Source organism: Rhinolophus sinicus, chromosome 18, assembly GCF_057876585.1.
Source record: "Rhinolophus sinicus isolate RSI-liver-muscle chromosome 18, RSI-T2T, whole genome shotgun sequence".
Taxonomy (NCBI): Eukaryota; Metazoa; Chordata; class Mammalia; order Chiroptera; family Rhinolophidae; genus Rhinolophus; species Rhinolophus sinicus.
The window spans coordinates 116,967,943-116,982,394 of NC_142518.1; the positions used below are offsets into that span (position 1 = coordinate 116,967,943).

The 14,452-nt window shown below is 38.8% G+C and overlaps 1 long non-coding RNA gene across 4 annotated transcripts in view; it reads right to left on the reverse strand.

Annotated features, from left to right (window-relative positions):
- Positions 1–14,452, reverse strand: part of LOC109455996 (uncharacterized) — a 42,026-nt gene that overhangs the window by 7,994 nt on the left and 19,580 nt on the right. For 3 of the 4 annotated variants that reach the window (XR_002138762.3, XR_002138768.3, XR_016019985.1), the window contains exons 3-4: positions 2,759–2,971; positions 2,035–2,155 (exon numbers count right to left, since the gene is read on the reverse strand). This is a non-coding gene — a long non-coding RNA (uncharacterized LOC109455996). Of the gene's footprint in view, positions 1–2,034; positions 2,156–2,758; positions 2,972–4,120; positions 4,347–8,310; positions 9,040–14,452 lie in introns of those variants that run through there. The other variant, XR_016019986.1, reaches the window with a different exon arrangement.

The window sequence follows — 14,452 nt, forward strand, 5'->3', positions numbered from 1 at the left end:
AATTAAAATAAGCTGTTTTGAATATAAGACTTTTTAAGGTCCGTCTATCCTTGAGGTTCTACATCTACAACCATAACCAAGAGAGCCATCACTCTGAGCCTATGTCACAGAACCATGAGTGAATAGTGACTCCAAGAGTTGTGGGCAAGGATGGAGACCTCATTCCCATCCACACTAGACTGATTGCAAGCTTACAATATAACTCATGTTCTGGTGGCCTGCTTCCCTGATAACCCTTGAACCTGGAGCAGAAAATAAATGTTTTCAAGGCAACCCAGAAGGACCTCATGACCCAAAATATCTTCTACAACCTGCTACTAAAGCTTTAAATTTCCTCCTTAAACCTTTAGTGTTTTTGATCAATGTTTGTTAAAATGCCACTTAATCTAATGTGGTGAGCTGGCAACCAAGAGTATACTAAAGGATGGATAAAAACAACACAACCCTTCTGTACCCCATGAAATCATCTAGTCTGATCTTTACCTCCTCCCAATACAAATCAAAGAATGCCTACAAAATATTCTGAGTTTTAATTCTGGTACTCAGTTTCCTCATCTGTAAAACATGGAGGTTGTATTGAATCATTTTCCCTGACTCAGACAGTCAAAATCTCAAGAATAAATGTGACTTTCAAGTGCCTGTAATCCAACCTCTCACTCTATGCAGGGAGATTCTCAAATTCCATCCCAAGTGGTCACACATGCCACTAGGTATCACTTCCAACAGTATTTTCATCTTTGGGCAGTTCTTAAATTTGTTTCTCCATGAACTACAACTGCTTTAAAAAGCAAAAACCAACCATTCCTGACTCCATAATCAATCTGAAAAGACCATCAAACCCTCTATTTTTGAGGAGTTGTCTCCCACAATCTAAACAGCTCCTATGATGCTTCGCATAGACTTTTTTTTTTTTTTTTTTAAGATTTTATTGGGGAAGGGGAACAGGACTTTATTGGGGAACAGTGTGTACTTCCAGGACTCTTTTTCCAAGTCAAGTTGTTGTCCTTTCAATCTTAGTTGGAGGATGCTGTTCAGCTTCAAGTTGTCCTTTCAGTCTTAGTAGTGGAGGGCGCAGCTCAGCTTCAGCTCCAGGTCCAGTTGCTGTTGCTAGTTGCAGGGGGCGCAGCCCACCATCCCTTGCGGGACTCGAACCGGCAACCTTGTGGTTGAGAGGACGTGCTCCAACCAACTGAGCCATCTGGGAGCTCAGCGGCAGCTCAGCTCAAGGTGCCGTGTTCAATTTTAGTTGCAGGAGGTAGAGCCCACCATCCCTTGCGGGATTCGAGGAACTGAATTGGCAACCTTGTGGTTGAGAGCCCACTGGCCCATGTGGGAATCGAACCGGCAGCCTTTGGAGTTAGGAGCATGGAACTCGAACCGCCTGAGCCACTGGGCCAGCCCTTCTCATACACAATCTTAAGTCCAAATCACTCTCTGTATCCTGGATGTTCTCCTCTAGCCTCCTTTCAGAGAGCTGATCTTAAAAGTGAAACAAAACCAATAGGTGGAACAGGATTCTTACCTCTCTGATTCTAAACATTTGTAGTGAGAACACAACCAGTTAGCTCTATATTAGATGGTTTGAAGGTCTTCAATGGATACATATCTTGTAAACAGTCAGCACTGGGTCCCTAGAAGCTTGCAAAATGGAGGAAGCACTTCTAAATGGGAAAGGGGAGGGTCAAAAGGATGCTGACAGCAGTAAAAACAAATGGCTTACTGCATAACTTCCCTAATATTAGTTATCACCTCTGTAGTTACAAAAAACAGGGATCTAGAACATTCTAAATAGTGTAGGCTCCTAGGGCCATGTGGGAGAAATGGTAACATCATATCCACAAATACATTTTGTCACATTCTATACTGAAGAGTCTAGTCTATGTAGATAACATCTGTGTACTTTTCCCACCAGAATCTCAGTTCCTAAGACATTTGCCTGATTCTTTCAGAAACTAGGAAATAAATATTAAAGATAATCAGTGGAATAGATACACACAAACAATACTGAAGACCTGAATAAAAGGAGAAACATACCATGTATGAGAAGAGTACAAAGACGATAGCTCTCCAAAAGTTAACCTATACATTCAATGCCATCCCAATTGCAATTCCAGTGGTATTTGTACTGAAAACTTCACAAGTTTCTAAAGGTCTCCTGGAAGAATAAGTACATGAAAATAGAGATATTAAAAAAAATAAGAATGAGGGACTTACCTTACCAGATAAAGTTGTTACTAAAAACTAGGCATGTGGGAAATGACAGCAGCCACACTGTCTAATCATAACGCAGTAAAACCATTTTTTTTCCAAAGAAAAAGTAGTTTAAACCAGAGGTCCTCACAGTAAATAACTATTGGGTCAATAAAATAATATAAATTATAATAAAATGTAACATATACTAATTTATATAATAAAATGTAAATTATGTACTAAACATTTTTAGTGCACAACAAAATAAGAACACTACTTGTGAGATTCAGCCAATACTATATATAGCCTTAAGTTCTCTTATTATAAGATAATGGAAAAGAATTACTCTTAGTAAAGGTAACAAAGGAGAGGAGAAGGGGATAGCAAAAATATGTGAATAATGGCCAAAAACTTGCCAAATTTGATGAAAAAAATATTAATCTATACATGCAAGAAGATCAATATATGCCAAAAAGGATAAACAAAGAAATTCAAATCTAGACTCATGATAGTCTAATTGTTCAGTTGACTTCAGAATCTTGAATGCAGCAAGAGAAAAACAACTTACCATGTTCAATGGATCCTCAATAAGTTAAAACTGACTTCTTGTCATAAACATAGAGGCCAAAAAATAGTGATATAACATATTCAAACCACTGAAGAAAAAAAACGTTAACTGAGAATTCTGTATCCAGCAAAAATATCCTTGATAAATGAAGGACAACTTATGACATTCCCAGATAAACAAAAATCAAAAGAATTCAGTACTAGCAGACATGTCCTACAAGAAATAAAAAACGGAGTTCTTTAGGCAGAAATGAAAGGACACCAAACAGAAACTCACATGTACATGAAACTAAAAGTAACTGCATAAATAAATATAAAAGACAAAAATTATACTTTTATTTGTAACACTTTCTTCTTATTTCTGACTTAAATACAAGAACATAAAGGAATAACTAGAAACCTGTGTTGATATGTTTATATTGTATGCAGATGTAATTTGCATAATAATAGCACAAGAGGAACAATGATATAATGAAGCAAACTTTGAACACAACTGAAATTAAGTTGGCATTAATCTGAAGTCAATTATTTTAAGGTAAGATGTTATTGAAATAGAAGCAAACATGAAAAAAATAGCTCAAAAATATAATAAAAAAACCAATGGAATTAAAATGGAACAAAAATATTTACCACAAAGGAAGGCAGAAATAGAGGAACAGAGAAACAAAAAGACATAAGACACATGGAAAACAAATAGGAAAACAACAGACATCAGTCCTACCTTACCAGTAATTATATTAAACAAAACAATTTTTAAATCCAATCAAAAGGAAGAGTTTGACAAAACATTTAAAAAATACAACCCATCTATAGGCTATCTATAAGATAAGACACACATTTTAGATTCAAAGACACAAACAGGTTGCAAGTAAAAGTTTGGAAAAAGATACACCAGTCAAAACAGTAATCAAAAGACAGCTAGACTAGCTATATCAATAAAAAGTAGAATTAAGAAAAGATTGTTACTAGAGACAAAAAAAAAAAAGACATTTTATTTTAATCAGAGGATCCATCAGGAAAATATAAGAATTGTAAACATTCATCTAACAATAGAGCACAAATTTTTTTTTTAATTAAATTTATTGAGGTGACAATTGTTAGTAAAATTACATAGATTTCACCATCACTAATCATCAGAGAAATGCAAATCAAAACCACAATGAGATATCACCTCACCCCAGTCAGAATGGCTATCATCAACAAGACAAATAGTAACAAATTCTTAAATAACCAATGGGTCAAGGAAGAAATCACAAAGAGAATTAGAAAATACTTTGAAAGAAAATGTAAACAGAACATAGAAAATTTAGGAGATACAACAAAAACAGACCCTAGAGGGAAAATTGTAGCTATAATTACCTACATTAAAAATTAAGATCTCGGGGCCGGCCCGGTGGCTCATGCGGTTGGAACTCCGTGCTCCTAAATCCGAAGGCTGCCGGTTTGATTCCCACATGGACCAGTGGGCTCTCAACCATAAGGTTGCCAGTTCAACTCCTCGAGTCCCGCAAAGGATGGTGGGCTGCGCCCCCTGCAACTAGCAACTAGCAACGGCAACTGGACCTGGAGTTGAGCTGTGCCCTCCACAACTAAGATTGAAAGGACAACAACTTGACTTGGAAAAAAGTCCTGAAAGTACACACTGTTCCCCAATAAAGTCTTGTTCCCCTCCCCCAATTAAAAAAATAATAATAAAATAAAAAATCTTTATTAAAAAAAATTTAAGATCTCAAATGAGCAAACTACCTTAAGAAATTAGAAAAAGGTGCAAACTAAACCCAAATAAATCAGGAAGAAGGAAATAATACAAGTTGGAATGAAAATAAATGAAAGAAATAGAGAAAATCAAGGAAAATAAATTTGGTTCTTTGAAACAATGAAAAAAAAAAGATAAACCTGTAGCTAGACTGACCATTAAAAAAGAGAAAACTCAAAATATGATCAGGAATAAGACGGGACATTATTATCAATCTTACAGGAACAAAAAGAATCACAAGGGAATATTATCAAAGAGTGTATGCCAATTAGATATCTTAGATGAAATGGACACATTCTTAGAAAGACAACCAATCAAACATGACTCAAGAAGAAAAATCTGAGCTTTTGGCAGTGAGCAGCCTGTGTTGGCCCATGTTGCGGTTTTTCTTGGACAACTCTCAGGGGTCCATGGGCCCCAGGCAGGTGGCAGCTGGCCTCAGCATGCTCTGTGCCTTTTTCTGAGTAACCCCAGGCTCATCACCAGCACCAAATCTGAGTCTGCATTAATCTGGTGACCATCACTGACGTGCCAATAGCAATCAAGGGTCAACAACAAGAAGGCACACACAACCCACACAACAGACACACCTGGAGCACCTAGCTCAGGTGACCAGGGAGACTGCATCACTGGGCCCCACAGGGCACTTATTACGTAAGGCCAAACTGCCAAGACTAGGAGACATAGCAGATCTACCTAATACATAGAAATAAACACAGGTAGGCAGCCAAGATGAGAAGACAAACTAACGTATCCCAAATGAAAAAACAGGACAGAACTCCAGGAAAAGAAATAAATGAAACAGAGGCAAGCAATCTACCAGATAGAGTTCAAAACACTGCTTATCAAGATGCTCAGTGATCTCAGGGAGAACTTCAACAAAGAGATAGTAAGAATAAAAAGACACAGAAACCATAAAAAAGAACCAGTTAGATATGAAAGATACACTAGAAGGAATCAACAGCAGATTAGATGAAGCAGGGGATCAAATCAGCAATTTGGAAGATAAGGTAGCCATTGGAATAGCAAAAAGAAAAAAGAATTTTAAAAAATGAGGATAGTGGAAGGGGCCTCTGGGACAACATCAAGCATAACAATATTCACATCACAGGGGTACCAGAAGAGAGAGCGCGAGGGATTAAAAACCTATTTGAGGAAATAATGACAGCAAACTTCCCTAATCTGGTGAAGAAAATGGATATTCAAGCCCAGATAGCGTAGAGTCCCAAGCACGATGAACCCACAGCAGCCCACACCAAGACACATAATTAAAATGGCAAAGGTTAAAGACAAAGAGAGAATCTTAAAAGCAAGAAGAGAAAAGCAATTAATTACCTACACGGGAGCTCCCATAATACTATCAGCTATTTTATCAACAGAAACTTTCCAGGCCAAGAGTGGCACGAAATAACTCAAAGTGATGAAAAGCAAGGACCTACAACCAAAACTACTCTACCCAGGAAGGTTAACATTTAGAATCAAAGGACAGACAAGAAAAAGTTAAAGGAATTCCTCACCACCAAACCAGTAGAAGAAATGTTAAAGAGACTTCTTTAAAAAGAAAAGATCAAAAATATAAATAAAATGGCAATAACTACATATCTATCAACAATTACTTTCAATGTACATGGATTAAATGCTCCAATCAAAAGACATAGGGTGGCTGAACGAATAAGAAAACAAGACCCTTATATATGCTGCCTATAAGAGACGCACTTCAGATCAAAATACACACAATAAGGGATAGAAGAAGACATTTCATGAAAATGGAAACTTAAAAAAAATATCTGGGTTAGCAATACTTATAGCAGACAAAATAAACTTTAAAACAAAGGCTATAACAGGAGACAAAGAAGGACGTTCCATAATGATAAAGGGATCAAGCCAAGAGGATATATCTCAAAACCATGTCATATCAGCTTATAGGGCATGTGCTTACATTTAACCAAAGTCAGCTAATGTTACTGCAACAAAAGTACAATAAAATATATGAAATAACAATATTGGAAATTTTGGAATAGTACATTAAGCCTTTAACAATTTACTCCCTCAGACATTTTTCATATATGGAGTAATGTTTTCCTGTGAGATTGACTGGTTTGAGGAGAAACACATGATCTTTGGTATGTGATGTAAAGAAATCATCCATATGTTTTTCAGTTTGCTAGTGAAATGTAAAAATTGGTAGTGATAAATCAGAATGATTAAGCTAAGAAGTAGGGATACTGAATTAAACAAATTGTACACAAACTATACTGCACACAAACACCAATGACAAACTTTGAGCTAGAACCTGTCATTGCACAAAATCAAGAAATGAAACAAGTGCCCTTGAAATTCCTCAAATGTATTTTTGGCTCATTAGCAGAGTCTTCAGGTTACCATTTTAATACTCTGTCAGAACCAAATTTGTGATGCAGGCTATGCCACGTTGTTTGAGAAGGGTGACGTGTTGTGGACTAATACAGTACTACAGGATATAGAAAGAAAACTATTGTGTCCACAAGATGGCGAACCTTGAAATACTTTTTGATGATGAAGGACACAAAAAGCTGCAGAAATTTGGTTGCAGACGCCTAAACTTATAGGAAAATAGCCACTGTAACATACATAATAATTACACTGACCTACTTTTAAAATGCCGCTTACCTCAGTGAATTGGAGATACAATTAACAATATTAGAATCGAATAAACAGCTTTTATGAAGACTGAAATATTTTTGGCTCTTTAGTACTGTCAGATTGTAATAATATTAACCTGTTTCTGATGGGAGTGGTAAACTTAACATATTCAAAAGGCATTGTGTTTTGGGGTAAATTGCGTAACACTGGGTTTCCATTGTTTCCTTTTTGTCCACTAAACTGCAAAAACTGAATGAAGTTTTCTCGGAGTTTTACAAGTGAAAACCCCACTCTTATCATGTTATGTTGGAACTAAGGAATTGGCAAGACTACATATCACACAACCAAGTGAGCTATAAACAAGAATCACACTACTAATATATACCTAAACCTACGAGTACTCATTAAAATTTAAATGTCTAATAATAAAAGAAGCTCAACACAATCTTACACTATATTAGTGACTCAACATAGAGGAATCAGATGGTAATAATACTACTGGAAAATAGGGGAGTAAGTTGTGGTATCTCATTATTTGGCAAAGGACGCCATCGTATGGACAGATTAGGTACTGCATAACGGTTACCTTGTGTCCACAAGCTGGCGCCAGATTCCTACCAATCTCAATATTTCTGATTATGTAGCACCGCTGATGGCACCAGTTTCAGACATTCACATGAACTTCAAAGCATCTAAATTCCCAAAGGGCAACGGTGAATATGCCAATTGGCTAGCATACCATTGTGGATTAGCTCCAATTTGTCCGCAGTTCAGAGACAAGTCTGGAAAGGCCTGATACATTACAACCTATGAAAAGTCCACGCAATTACCATAGATTTAACAAGCAGTGGAATTAATAATAAAATAATGGCCATAAGACAGTATTGAGGCTAACAGAATCCGGCATATACTTATGACTAAATTTACCCATACATACTTTTGCTTGTCAAAGGTCGTTCAGAACAAAAATTCGAGTGGAAACTTGGCACCTGCTAAAAAGTGAGGCCGTGTGGACAAATTTAGTAGAAAAATACCAAATAATTGCCTAACTCTGAAACAGTGTCGAATCTGAAAGTTAGAAATATGCCAGGATAAATACTCGCCATCAATATGGGGGATAGATAAGTGTTGTAAAATTACTTGCAAATGACAATGGGAATAAATCCAATGCATACATGGCACAGTCAGCATGAAGAGCTGTCAATGGTATGTAGATCCCCAGTGTTAAAATGTTACTCCACCAAATGCCTTCATTACTGAATTACTGGTTCCCAAACCTGCACGTAGTGCAGTAGGAGGAATTTTCTTCAAATCAAGCCAATAATTTTAAAGGATGACACTGTGAAGACAGACAAATGAAGTATTACAGAAGACCTATGGTAATGGGTCTTTTTGTCCAAAACAAGCACCAAATTTGATGTCTTGTGAAAGGTATGATGGGCAATGGGATAAGTTGAGACGAAAATCATTCCCCCAAAAAGCACATAGGTTCCTGAAGATATGGAAATCAGTTGTGGCAAATTTTCTTTCAAAAGCCTATTGTGCTGGCAGAGAATTGAGGGATGCTAATGAAATGCAACTGGAAAACACCCTGAGACACTGGCAGGTAACAACAGCCCTCAAGGGACAACAAAGACAGGGAACTCCATAAATTTGTACTCTTATTTGCAAGCTGGTAGGCAGTGCCAACAAATATATGATAGGTGGTTGTTATATAACATTAGCAACACGACTTAATATAAATATGATGAAGTATTAGCTACCCAGGCTTGCAGTACCATCTGTGTCCATTTACAAGGTCAAATTTCCCACAGAAAACTGACATCAAATAGCATTATTTCACTACAAATTGCAATTAATGGGTATTTAAAGTGGGTGCCAAATGGGCAACTTGATTGCATTACCTATTTGCACTGGATGGAAATAACCCAACTACCGTGTTTCCCTGAAAATAAGACCTAGCCAGACCATCAGCTCTAATGCGTCTTTTGGAGCAAAAATTAATATAAGACCCAGTATTATATTTATATTACATTATATTATATTATATTATATTATATTATATTATATTATATTATATTAATTACATTACATTAAGACCCAGTCTTGTAGTAAAATAAGACCAGCTCTTAAGAGCTGATGTCTGACTAGGTCTTATTTTCGGGAAAACAACGGTAGCTAATGGATTTCTATGTAAAATTAAACACTGCACCTAAAAAGAATGACTGGTATATCACTGCAAGTATATATGTTAGTATGAACATTTAGTTCCTAGAATCAAAGGCCCTTAAGATGCAATGTGTTTGTTAGTGAATGGCAAAATTCTAAAATTTTACTAGGTCTAAACTTTGTAACAGAAGACTCTGCACCAGATTACCAAGGGACAGGGTTATGCAGTTACATATGAAAGATGTCCTTACTTCTCATGTGTCCATAGAGAAACTGAAATTGGAATTCATAACTGAATGCACGGCAGAGAATCTATTTGCTGAATTTAGCTGCCAATTAACTGGGTGTTAAATCCTGTCTGAAAATTCATTTAAGCTAGAAAAATAATGGACCACATATTTTGTAAGATGTACTTTAGGACAGCAGTTCTCCAGCACTGACTGTCACTAATGCAACAATAAGGCAGTGTCTACAGGACCTTACTTAGGAGTAGCAAATGGACAATGAAAAAGGGGGTATGATAAAAAAAAAAAGTTAAAAAAAAAAGGGGGGTATGGCATCAGCACGCTTTCAAGAAAGCAACATTCCAAAGACATTTATCAAAAACTGCTAAGAAATCTTAGCCATACTATTAATGTAGGGAATTGTCAGCATAACCTTGACTTTATGAAAATGTAAGTAATATAGCCTAGGCAGAATCAGTGAAAGGAATAGTAACGGCTAATGGTAGTATTAATAGAAATTCACTCTGAAAATTCAGCCAAGCCCGTCTGGGGAGAGTTGAGAAGTGCAGCATTCAGAGGAGCCCCATTTGACTAAGACAGAAAGTGCTAGTGGGACTAGACCTTCCTGTCCACTAGCAGGAAAAATGTCCTTAAAGCCAGTGCCTGGAGATTGTATTGCCAACATATGGTTCCCAAAGGGCACTACAGGTGATAAAATTGTCTCAGAGCCTTTTCAGATTGTAAAGACATGGAAGATAGGCACTGACACTAAGTAGGCATCAAGGAATTTCACTGCCCACATTACAACATTGTTGCCATTCTAATTTCTTCTTTGTACTGGGGTGTGTGATGGGGAGCACTGCACAATATACTGAGGCCCTAGGAAGGTCCTTTGTGTGGATGGGGTGTAGGATGGACTCTGGGGAGACCTGTTTGTAGTTGACATGCAAGGTAGGGAGGAAGCAATGGTGAACCGACCTTACCTTCCAACGGTGACAAATCTTCTGTGCTCCTTCCAATTATTGAAACAGCCCGGCAGGGAAGTATATTCATGAATCCCACCCAAACTCCAAGGTCACCGCGAAAAGAATTTATTTCCCCACAATTTTGTGGTGAGCTGCCCTACAGAACAGCAATACTTTTCACTTTAAAATGCCACTTGGTTTTCTTTTTGGTGGAGTTAGTCTAAAATGGATGATTCAGAAGCCAGTTTTATTCCCACCTCTTCCAGTATGTCATTTTTAAAGATTGCAAACCTCTCCTTTGTTGAGTGATTTTAACACATTTTTTGCGGGAAACGAGTAAACTCATCATATTGCTTTTTATACCAAAGATAACACATATTTTGCAGAGTAAATAAATAGACCTCTTTTTAAACTAAAACACTGAAGTTTCATGGAAAAATATCAAATAGCTCGAAAAATATGAATATTTTACGGAAAGTCTAATTTTGGCGAGAAAATGTCAAAAAAGCCCCGCATTACGACGCGATTTGGTGGGAAAATGCCCGCTTACAAAGTGTTTAATATGTGGTTGATGGTGAGATGTGAATCAAAGTGCAAAGGAAGCTTTAGGGCCTCTTTAAAAACTAAGTACAGTAAGCACACCTCATGCAAAGGGCAAATAAGACAAGGGGCACTGGCCACTGTGGCAGGCGTGAACCAAGGTTACCTTCATCAATTTCTGAGGGCACCACCAAGCACCACAGACAAACTGCATCAGGCTCAGTCCTCCTCCCGACGAAAGCAGTCTTTCTTTTCATCAAAAACTTGTTCCAAGTTATTTTGCAGGTCAGTGTCTGCAACCATCCTTCTGACTAAAAACCCTGTCACTACATTGTTTACCACATGCTGTGGCCCTAACACAACTATGGTATTCCTTAAGACCACCCAACTCTAGCATGCACGCAGCACTACTGCGTTTACTTAACCTCTCTTAAGTTCAAGTGGAAAGCATGGGAACTATGTGCTTTGAGTGAAGTTAGTATGTCTCTAGTTATGTGTATTTGTTGCTTCAATGTCCTGCATGTACCACAGTAAGATTCTTTGAGGCATGTGAAATACACAAAGTCTTTTAAGATCTTAATACTGCTGATTCCCCACCCTTCTCCCAAATTGAGCACAGTCATAGATACTCAGGACACACTGGCAGGACACAGGCTGGCTCATGAGTCCCCTAGGGCATGAAAAGCAAGGGGAGGGGAGGAGAGGGCAGTTGGATACCATAATGGAGGCATCTCAAGTTGGCACTTGTATATGAAGATGATGGTCCCAAAACTCTATTTGCAACATACTGAGCATTGATCGGTGACAAAAACCTGTGCTCCAATTCCTACAGGGTATATACCTGCCCTCCATGCTGCTCCCTATCAGCCTGACATTACAGAAAACCACCCTTCTACTTCTCTAAATGACAGCCAGAAGTAGCCCCTCTCTCAGTGCTTGAATTCACCCAGAGCATATGCCATCACTGACCCCCATAATACACACAACCAGGACCAGCATTAAGAGGGCAGAGGTATGGTTGGGCCTTGCCAGGGAGATGCAGTGATGTGAAGACAGCTGCTGTGATCACATTTCTTCTTGGACTGATGCTTGATTTCTTCAAAGCACTATGCCAAAGCAGCAACAGGTTGTTGACCATGGGAAAGTGTAATAATGCCAAGTGAGGCCTCGTCCCAGCACTGTGCTCCTTGGATCTGAAGGCACCTCCAGATTCTGATGAAAGCTACCTTAGGGTGTGCTGTAAGGGGACACATGTAAGTGATTATAGTTTCTGATACTTGGCATCCTTCAGGGGCCAGGGTGAAACAAAGCGACTTCCCGGACAGACTAACCTAAGTCACAGGCTGAAGATCGACACAGGCAGGGAGGCAAGGCACGGAGCAGAAGTCAGAGCCCAATACAAGAAGCCTTCGACAATCAGCCCAGCACACACAACCACCTTTGAAGAGGTAAAATGAGACGCCAAGGGCCACATGATTCATTCTTAAGACCATGTTGCAGGGACCATGTTGCCAGGTAACAAATTGACCCCGGTACCATGCCTGGGGTAAAGACTTGTGCACACTACAACTAAAATGGTTCATGCGTACATGAATTTAAGTGCATTTAACTTAAACCTGAAGAAACTTAAGAGCTAGAAATTTCAAAACTTCAAGACCACGTCAAGGCTGAGAGCCAATAAATAGAAAAGATTCTCAATCCCAAAGGGATTTCTTTTTTTTAAAACTGAAAAAGGAGTAAAGCCTGACTTTCCAAAAGGCCACAGTGAACACTGGAGTCTCAGGTCTGACACCCAAAGCCCACCCTCCTCCTACCCTGCCACAGAGGTGTCTCTGAAGGATAGGCAGTGCTCGGCTCTCCCTCTGTGCACAGCTGTTTTCTTTCCTATTAAACAAACAAACGTGCTTAGGAAAGCCCTGCCCTGACGTGGGAGGCTAGCTGCACTTCAGTGGAATCTAATACTTAACTTCCTTTGATATATGTGGGTGACCTGAATCCCAAACAATTTCAAAGCTTTCTTGGAATGTAAAAGACCATGAACTGAGCCTTTAAATTTAAACCAACTTAAAAGCATTCTGATCTTGTTAAACTTTTCTCTCCAATTCACACTTGATCTGTACCATGTACATGATGTTTACATTATAATGAACTCAATAGGCACACAGACAGATGTTCAGTTTGGGCACAGTAAACCTATGTTATTAATGGCTTTTCTCTAAAAATTCAACCCATTGAACAATGCATTCTGGTTTATAACTTCTTCTCCCTCTTGTGGAAAGACGGCCCTATTCCCAGCAACATTACAAACCATGGGACATGACGCCTCACCTGACTTAACTCTGCAGTGCATGAAATGCGAAGCCAAATGGAGGCTGAAGAGCTGAACGTAGAGGGGCCTGGCTGTCCAAAGCTGAACCTGGAAAGAAACGTCTGGGGCAAAACAGGTGACTTGATGGCAGGTTGACTCCCAGGAATCTTTGTCTAAAAGGCAGTTATCTACTTGGGAAGCCAATGGAGCACTTGGGAACAATTCTCATTCCAAAGGCTTCTTCCATGAAGTCAGGCAAATTTGCATAAATATGTACATATAAGGTTATTAGGATGGAGCCATCACAAGAGGAAATACTCTCGGCTGCCTCGGCTGGAGGTGACGGTTCAGGAGCACTCAAGTTTTAAATACCAAGTAAGAACTAGAACAAAAACCTTAGAAACCCATAGGCAAATATAAAAATGTATAATAAATCTGGTCTTTGTCCCTTTGGTAGCACAGAACTCCTAAAAGCCTGAAATGGGAGTGTTCTTCTGTAATTCATAGGAAGCCCCTTCTGACCACACCAGACTTTATGCTAACTAGATGATTCAAGGTAGGTCCTTAGAGAGTTTCCAGAGAAGGGATGAAAATCCAGGAATATGATTAGAAGGTTCAGACTTTCAGCCCCACTCCAAGATCTCCAGGGAGCAGCGAAGGGTTGGAGACTGAACTTAATTGAGTGGCCAATGACATAAGACCCCAATAAAATCAAGCTCTGGACACCCAGAGTTCAAGGCGCATCTTGGTGGATGAACACTTTGATGTGCCAGGAAGGTGTCATGTCCTAAGACCAACGGGTCAGCATGGAAGCTCCTCATCCAGAACCCTCCCAGAACTTGTCCTATGCATCTCTTTCATTTGGCTGCTCCTGAGTTGTGTCCTTTGTAATAAAACTACAATTCTAAATATAGCCCTTTCAGAAAGTTCTGGAAATTGTTCTAGCAAATTAACCTGAGACAGTAATGGGAACCCCTGAATTTACCAGGCAGCCTTAAGATTAGCTGAAGGGGGGGCAGTCTTCAGAAGACTTTGCCCTTAACTTGTGGGAACAGGATTGAATTAAACTGCAGGAGAGACGGGTGCTGTCAGAGAACTGGTGTCAGAACAC